This window comes from Halyomorpha halys, unplaced genomic scaffold, assembly GCF_000696795.3.
Source record: "Halyomorpha halys isolate HHAL.00 unplaced genomic scaffold, Hhal_1.1 Scaffold386.1, whole genome shotgun sequence".
Classification (NCBI taxonomy): Eukaryota; Metazoa; Arthropoda; class Insecta; order Hemiptera; family Pentatomidae; genus Halyomorpha; species Halyomorpha halys.
The window spans coordinates 872,399-882,153 of record NW_027114263.1 but is presented as its reverse complement, the minus strand read 5'-3'; positions in this window follow the sequence as shown (position 1 = coordinate 882,153).

Here is a 9,755-nt window from a genome sequence, read left to right as displayed (position 1 = left end):
AATGTAAAGAATATTTAGGAGGTTTAACCTAATGTAAACAAGGTTATATAAAGTTCCATGCAATAATATTATACATTGCTTCCTCTTCCATTCCTGACAATCCTCCGAGGCGCCTGAAAAGGAGATGGCCACGAGACCTGCTAATATAAAACGTCATTAGAGTGCTACCAATGGGTAGTTTCTCCACACGCCTTTAACACTCCAATTTAACTAAGATCAAATTTACTAAATGTATTATTATAATGTACAGTTGTAAATAGCAATAAATAAATTTTTAAAAAACTTTTCTCTTTTATTAAGAAGTATTATTCTTATCTATTTATTTTATCTTTTCTTTCTTTTAATTATAACATTGTATATGGTCAGGGGTGTCTTTTGTACGAGACTATGCCCCCCCCCCATAATCAACTGTAAAAAATATATTGTAACGGTTATATACAACCATTTAAGGCTCACACAATAAAACTCTACTTCACTATCGTTCAATTGACCATTGCCCTTTAAACCTTTCAAAAAAGGTTATAAAAATTTACGGAAGCTTGATTCAAATCGAACCAGAATATTAGAAAGTTATTGTTGTAATTGTGAAAATTTTGAGAGTATAAAGTCAAGGATGAAAGAAATATTAAGATGATGTAAAATTCAAATGAAGTGATTCACCTTTTTAAAAAGAAAAAGTTAAGCGAAATCTTGCACAAACATTTTCAGATCCTCTTAGTATACAAAAAAAAATATTTTTAGAGATATCTATCTGTTGCCATTATGACGCCCACCTTTCTTGAATACCTCTTTGTTCGTTTAACAAAAAGAACAATATCTGTTTGTAGAAGTTTTTACAATTGATCATTTACGTAATGATATCTTCTTTATACAATGAGAGTTATGTTTGTTACTACTTTCAAAACAAAGTACCTTTCATAAGCCAATAAGTAAATAAGTGGTATTGAAGAAAATGCATAGTGTGATATTATAACAATATTGGAACTGTACATAATGAAACACGGGGAAAATAGTAATATTAAAATTAAGAATAAAAAAAGAGAATTATATAAATATTTGTATTGATTGATTTAATATCAGCCTCGTGGGCCTAACATGGTTAATTTAAGAGGTACATTTTTATTTATTTTTTTTAACAATTGCTTATGAGAGTCTCATACAAAAGACATCCCTTACTATATGCAATGTTATAAATATAACAAAAAATTAAGATTGAAATAAATAGATTAAAATAATAATTCTTAATAAATGATGAAAATAAAGTTAATAACAAAAACAATGAAGTTTATTGATTTAACTAAATAAATAATTGACTTCTAATGAGAAAAAAAAGAAAGTGAATTTGAGAAAAAGATTAAGAGAGAAAAAAAAATACAAATTTAGAGTAAAAAAAAGAAATAAAAATATAAAATTTTTAATAGGATGTCCTGCAACAGCCTAGGTTTCAGTCTTCGAGTTGTGGTTGGGTTTCCTAAGTTATAGGTAACTGCTCCTTTAACTATACGGAACTGGGGATGGAACTTAATGAACCTGCTTTTGATGTAATCCTCTATTGTCTCTATTTGTAATTCCCGATGCAATTCCCGAACATCCACTGCGATATATAAATATGAAAATCAACTAAATAAATACATATACAAAATATATATTCATATATATATACGTACATTAACGTATTTGTACTTCACGACTGGCCCACCGCGCTAGCGTTGGACCTCTATCTAGTCGGTATGGCTCTTTTATTAACTACCGTCTATTCGTTTCTCTCGTTCTTTATTCTCTCCTTTTTCCTTCACCCACTTTATTAGTTATGTTCACCACATCTTATTATTGTTATTTATATTACTTACTACCCCTAGCTTATATAACTTTATATTCACTTCTTTAGTTTTGTTGTCCTATGTGTTTACAGTTTAGCTCAAAATGATATGCCACCAGAAACTAAAATTACATATTTAAGTTATATGCCTGGGATGTGACAGTAACTTAATCGATAAAATTGACCGACCGGAAGTGCCAGTTTATTGAATCGATTTTTTTTTTCGATTTTCTCCGGCAACAGCTCTGACGATTTAAATTAAATTCTTTAAATATGTGGACTCTTAAATTCTCTTTAATATCAGATAGATCTTTTCCTCATTGAAATAGCCTAACAGGGCTAAGTGCCGAATTAAAAAAAAAAATTACTCTAAAATATATTTATATAATTATTTTTTTTTTTTATTTAAGAAATATATCTATTCATATTGTATGCAATCATAAACGTTATCATAAAATGTTTGAATACGAAATACTGTAGAATTGTATGCAGGTTCGAGGAATATAATTTTCCTTCATTTATCAATTTTCGCCCACCTATTACTAAAACTTGAAAGTTGTCTATTGATATACGTTCACTATAAAAATGTTTTTTGAGTTATGATTAGCCTTTTATAATTTACTAATTACGGATCTATTTATTTATTTATTTTTTAAATTAAAAAAAAATATATGTTTTATGTTGTGTATAATGTTAAGCCTGAAAAAGAAAATCATGTTCGTTTCTTATTTGTTTACCCGTCAACCTCATTCCTTTATTTTCCTCCACTACTTCCTCTCCAACGATTTCTGCTGTAGTTTCCAGGGTCATTTTTCTTCATCCATTCTGGTGACATGACCACTCTAGATATAGGACAAGTTGCAGACGTTTGCCTATGATATGTGATTCATCATCCTTTCTCTACTTATTATTTTCTAAAGACATAAATTAGAAGTTAAATTAGGACTTCAGTGGAAGTCTTGGGCCAAAAAAAAAGAAGAAATTAGTCTTATTTCGTCATATGAAGAAATACCGTGATTTCGGTAATCTTTCATGGATATCCGAATTAATTAGGGAATTTTGTGCCAAACATTTTTACTTTTATTTTATAATAATGTACTCATATTGTAAACCGCACTCCTACACGGGAAAGGCTCTATAAATCTTAAATGATACGTAATTTTTTCAGTTCTGTTAATAAAAACGTCTTTTTCCTTATAAATTTAAATAGACGTAATTATTTTTAATTAATTCTTTTGAAAATTTATAACTAATAATATTTAGAGCAACCTTTCGATATCCTGATTTGCTGCTACAATGGATTTCCGTACGATAATTATAATTATAATACGATATAATTAACAGACAAAATTGATGAGTCTGCCAAGTATAGGTAGGGGAAATAAAAAATTGTGGCAATTTCAAAGCGATAAAAAAAACTAATTTTTCATTCGGAGCACTATATCTTAAAAAGTAGGAACAACACAAGAAAACCTAAGATAATGTAATTTACAGAAGAGTAAATTTGCTAAAATATCAGCTCTAATAAAGTTATTTACGTCAAATAGTTTTCGAGATAGCTTTTTAAAAAGCAACATTTCATAAAAATGTTGTATGGGAAGTACTGAAAGATCAGTAGTTAGTGAATTTATTTTGAAAAATTTATACCTCAAAAACCATTTGACGTACAGATGTCTATTAGCACTCAAATTAAAGCTAGTTTAATGAGCTATAAAGTAGTTAATGATGTTTTTCTTCGTAGGAGTAATAGTTTACATGAAATTTGCTAAAATAAATTGATTTATAGTTGTTCCGATAAATTTTCATTTTCCAAATTTATATTCATATGTGAATATCATAAAAACTACTACTCCTACGAAGATAAGTGTCATAAACTACTTTTTAGTAAGTTAAACTTTCTTTATTTTGAATGTTGTCAGACATATGTGCGTCTTATGGATCTAGAGATATATTTTTTCAAAAATCCAACATTTTATACGAACAACTATAAATTAACATTTTGTTAGTTTATTTTGTCATATATCTTAAAAACTACTACTCCTACAAAGATAAACATAATTAACTATTGTTGTAAATTTAACTAGCTTTAATTTGAGCGCTGGCAAACATCTTTACGTCAAATGGTTTCTGAAATGAAATTTTTCATAAATCAAACCTATTGTCCGACTATAAACTATAAATCAATTTATTTTAGCAACTATCATGAAAAATACTATTCCTACGAAGGTAAAGGTTATAAACTTTTTTATAGTCCATTAAACTAGCTGTAATTTGAGTGCTAATAGACATCTGTACGTCAAATAGTGCCTGAGATATAGAATTCTCAAAATAAATTAACTAACTACTAATCTTTCAGTAGATTTTTAAGAAATTTTGCTTTTTAATAAGCTGTATCTCGAGAACTATTGGACGTAAATAGCTCTTTTAGGGCTAATATTTCAGCAAATTTACTCTTCTTTAAATAATGTTCTCTTAGATTTTCTAGTGTTGTTGGTAGTTTTTAAGATATAGAGCATCGAATGAAAAAATAGTGTTTTTTTAAGGTTTTGAAACAGCCTCCATTTTTTATTCCCCCTACCTATACTTGGAAGACTCATCAGTTTTGACCAGTAGTTATACATAGTTTTCATTAAATTAATCAAACATTGGGGTGAGATTACTGCCTTTTTTTCTTCCCGGCTCTTGTACTAGAATATTATAGGTGGAAAGGTTGATCGCAAGCAAATGACACTATAATAAACCAGCAGGCCCCTCACCTCCAGATATTTTCTAGTAGAATTCATATCGAACGGACACATAAAAAAAAATAAGACAAGTATTTCACCGTACACATTTAAGTACCATTGGTAGAAAAAGGTAATATTTAATTTGAATTATGTAATCATACGTAATGCAACCTATTAATTTAATGTTTTTTTCTGTTTTAGAAGGATCGGAAAAAAAAAATATAATTTCCATTTAGATATAATCCTAGGAATGGGATCCAACAATTGGGTAGGCGGCAAAGTTATATGTTAGCGAGTTTCAAGTTTGTGGTAGGACTCGTTTCTATTTTTGGTCTGATCATTAACACGTGGAACAGTTAGGCTCGTTGTGGATCGGAGGTATTCTTAGTGGTAGGTTTAGCTGTTGGTGTTCGTGACATAACAAAGATCACTGAGGATTTTAATACTTAAGATTTATAGGAGAGATCGGATATAAAATCTATTCAATGATTTGTGTATAGCTCAGTACAGAACTATATTGTCTCTTTATAGTCAATAAAAAGGTTTAAAACATTTTTTTGGTAAGTGTTGAAGTTTTATTAGTTGAAGCGATCGTTTTCTTTTCGTTTCATTCTTAAAGTATTAGCTTTAGTTGATTTTCGAGGTGAAATATTAGACGTTGAATCCATTTGCTTTTGATACCAGTTACGCGGTTGAGAGAGATGCGCAGTGATCTTCCGGAGACAAGTGGGGGAAGAACTCAGTTCGTAGCTCACTCAGGCTGAATGTAAATAGGAATCATTGTGTTTAAGATATTATTTTACTTTAAGTTTCATTTTTTTTATTAATTATTTTTATTTTAATTTATTTTTTCCTTCTCTTCTATTTCTTATTTTTTTATCATTTAATTTATATATTTGTAAATATGGCGTGAATGAGCTCTATCATCCATATTACTATTATATATGACAGATAGTAATTTTACAAAATAAATAAATAAGACATTGAATTCCCTCTAATATTGTAAATGGTAAAATATCGGGGGGGGGGGGGGGGGGAGGGAGATATCAATGTCTTAAAATACTTACTACATTCATTGGTTGTTTATTTATATTTTTAAGTCTCATATGTTCTTTATGAGTATTAGATTTTAGTCGCTTTTCGAGATCGAATATTAGATTTTGAATCCTCCACTTGCGTTTGATACCAGTGACGCGGTTAAGAGAGAAGTGCAGGGATCTTCCGGAGTCATGTCCTTTTCTCCACAAGTGGAGGGAGCGAAGAATTCGGTTTGTAGGCTGAATGTAAATAGGAATGATTGCGTTAAAGCTATTATTTTATTTTAAGTTTCATTTTTTTTTATTAATTATTTTTATTTTTATTTATTTTTTTCCTTCTCTTCTATTTCTTATCTTTTTATCAGTTAATTTATATATTTGTAAATATAGTGTGAGTGAACTCTATCAACCATATTTATATTGTCTTAAATTATGACAGAATGTCATATTATAACATATTCTCAAAATATATCAGATTTGTATTCATTACTGTTATCCACCATTTGTAGTCATGGATAGCTGAATACTTCATCGCCTTAAGAACTCTTCCTCCTTTCTTAATGACATCTATTGTCACTTTTTTAAGAAAATGCAAGTGTTCTTTTCTATTTAAATTGTTTCACATTTAAGAAATGGTGTTAAAATGTTCTAGAGTGTACCTGCAACCTTGGTACGGGCAAGGAGACAATAGCTCCGTAATCTCCACATGTTTATTAATGTCTTTAATCTCGTGTGTTTTCGCGAACAATTGAACATACCTTTCGGAATCTCAGGAATGCGGATCCGCGGTGACTACCTGGCAATTTAAATAATTACCACCCAACATGTCCAGTAACTGACGAATAGTTATGAAATATTTTATGTTAGAAAAGTTCGTGTATTGTTTGATTCTTTTATTTTATTATATCAATCTAATATTCCTCTTTATTAAAATCAGATTTTATAGTATTTCTTTCATGATTTCATTGTTTTCATGTTTTGTTCATTGTTTGTAAATTCCTGTCTAATGATTCCATATTGTGCAATTAAGGTCCTAACTAGTCATTGTATTAAAGATAAAATTAGCAACTTAACTTGTTACATTCAATTCATTGTGAGGAACGTTTTAAGAATCTTTATTATTAATATTTTTTTAAAATTTATTTAATGTAATTTACAACTGTACAAAATAATACAATAAGTTAATATGTTGTATGTTTCATATTCACTTGAAAATCTTGGGAAGGAACCACCCATCGGTGGTACTTCAAACATTAGTTTAAATTAGAAGGTCCCGCGGCCATCTTCTTTTCAGACGCCTCGGAGGATTATCAGGGATTGTTAAGGATGAAAGATTAAGAATTAATGGGTTAGGATGGTTAAGGAGTTTGGAAAGAAAAGACGCATATATCTGCTTTGGGCTATTTCTGCAAGGAATGGGATGTTAAGGTCTTTGTGAATGAGTTTATTTGTAGCGTAATAAAGAGCATCAATGATTTTACGTAGGATTTTGGATTGTAAGGATTGGATGCGGGAGGAATTTGATGGTTTGGAGGAGGCCCAGAGCTCAATTCCATATTATGAATATACATATTTTTATTTTGAGATCCACTAAAAATCATACATAGGGAAAAAACAACTTTAAGCGAAATTTAAAAGAAATTATGGTAATAATAAAAGTATAAGTATCAAGCTATCGACAGGAAATTTAAATTCATGTTACTGTAATATAATAAATACATAAGACATAATTAACAAGAATTAATAGAAACAGAAATGATACAGAATAGAAATAACAGACGGACTACCTGCAAGAAAAAAAAAACCTGTTGGAAAAACCAAAGCAAACCTCCATTTCAAAACCTATTCAGTTCCGGCACGAACCTGGAGTTGGATCACAATATAAAACACACTGTAATAGACAATTGTAATGTTTTAATTGTAATAGTTATTAATCATAAAGTACTCCAGTTTTATAATAAGTAGTTGAAGAAGGTTTTTGTTCTAAAAAAAATGTTGTTTTTTTGTAGACTATGCATGACTATGCAAACAATTAAGTTCTGAAATTCGCCGAATAAAGTTTTGTTATTGAATGATCCTCATACCCACAAAAAAAATAATAAATAAACATACATGCATAACTAACAGGTAGTTTATTGTGGAATATTAAAGTGTTTGTATTATTTTTTGTCATGCAAGTAACGTCTAAGAATCTAAACTTGGACTTAATCCTTCCGATGAACCCCGAAACGTCAACTTGGCATTTATCGACGGTATACAGAAGAGATGCGACATCGATAAAAAAACATCGATGTTTTTTCGGCAATGTATTGTAAGCTAAGATATTTTAAAACATCGATGTTTTTTGTTGTCGATGTCCTATTCTTTGATACAAAAAGCACTTCTGACTGGCCTGAGCGTGGTAGTCGTTGGAACAGACGTTATGTTCCTTCAATAGTTGTTTAAAAACATCGATGTTTTTTCGGTAATGTATTGTAAGCTAAGATATTTTAAAACATCGATGTTTTTAGTAGTCGATGTTCTATTCTTTGATACAAAAAGCACTTCTGACTGTCCTGAGCATGGTGATCGTAAGAACAGACCTTATGTTTCTGAAATTGTTGTTCAAAAACATCGATGTATTTTTGGAAAAGATTTATATGCAATGATATCTTAATATTGAGCGTAGATATTTTAAAACATGGATGTTTTTCTAGACGTAATTTACCTTTATTATGTCTTTAGCGTGATGGTTGGAGGTCCTTTTTTATCCCACCACATTGTTGATAGGAAATTGTTTATACTGTAAATGTTTTGTTTTCATTTAGTTACTTTTGGGAGAAAAAAAAAAAAAAAAATGAAAAATTGGGGCAAACGTAAAACATCGATGTTAAAAAAACATCGACATCGATGTCGCATCCCTAGTATATAGTGAATCAAAGAACTTAATAATGGTGGTTCTCCTGGCTTTATTCCAGCAAGCCTTGAGAATGAATCTCTTTCAAGGTCAGAAACTAAGTTTGATGATAAATTGAAGGTTAGACTATTTCAGGAACCTCCATTTTTCAGAGTGTTTGATACATTTAAAAAAAAAAAAAAAAAAACCTTTGTGGACATCAGATAAAATTAATTGAAACTATTGGAATTTAATTTAAATAAAAATCATATTTTTAATATTTGTTTATTTATGTTTTTCATTGGCCTCATACTCTAGAAAGTCATTTTACTTTTTATAAATTGTAAATAACAAAGTCGCGTTTATAAATTTGTAAAAATTATTTTTTATTTCAACCTTTAAAAAATGTTTGTGAATTAATGCAATCTAATGTCATTTAGGTACCAATAGGTAAATCCTGTTTGACGGATATGTCTCTTCTATGGAGAAGAACAGCAGAAAATATTTATGTTCGTTAATAAAACAACAAAGCAGAAGGAATATTTACCGGGTTCTGTGCTCTACTTCTATTTATCAGTTCTTGAGAAGAGCAATTATTCTTTGCTAGGATTCTCATGATGAACACGTTCCAGCCACCCAGCGATCGATTTAGAAAGAGGATTGGCATCCTGTGTAGTCCATGAAGGAGGTGGACTTTCTGAAAATGGACCGCCTATGAATATTTATGTCGTGTTTCATTTCAACTACGCCATTTTGAAACGTCAAAAGATTCGTATTTTTTTTTTGTTTTGTTTTTTTGAGCGTGATTTATGAGGAACTGTAGACGGGCGTAATTGTCCTCGGGATGCGAATTCTGAAGTTTTCGAAAATATTTCTATACCATTTGAGGGTGAGAAAGGAAATTTCAATCTCACTTCTATGTTCTATTAATGATTGAATGAACTAGTAATTCGTAGTTTTAACTGTATTCAGGCTGAAAATTTCTAGAATTAAAATAGAGTATTAGTGTTAAAATTATTTATTGAAGTATACAATTTATTGTTATCTATTGAAATTATCTTTAACGTCTCTAAAAAAATATGCAAAATGTTATTATTCATGAGCATGAAAACATTACTTAATTATTTTAATATATATATATATATCGTATCAATGTTTATGTTATATTTATTACTAATTTTGTAACACATTAAATATTCTTCTATTATATTTAAAAAATGCAGCTTAATATTTCATCATTTTTTTATTTCAGCGGTACGACTATTGTATAAATTATTTATTTATTATTCGACTTCATT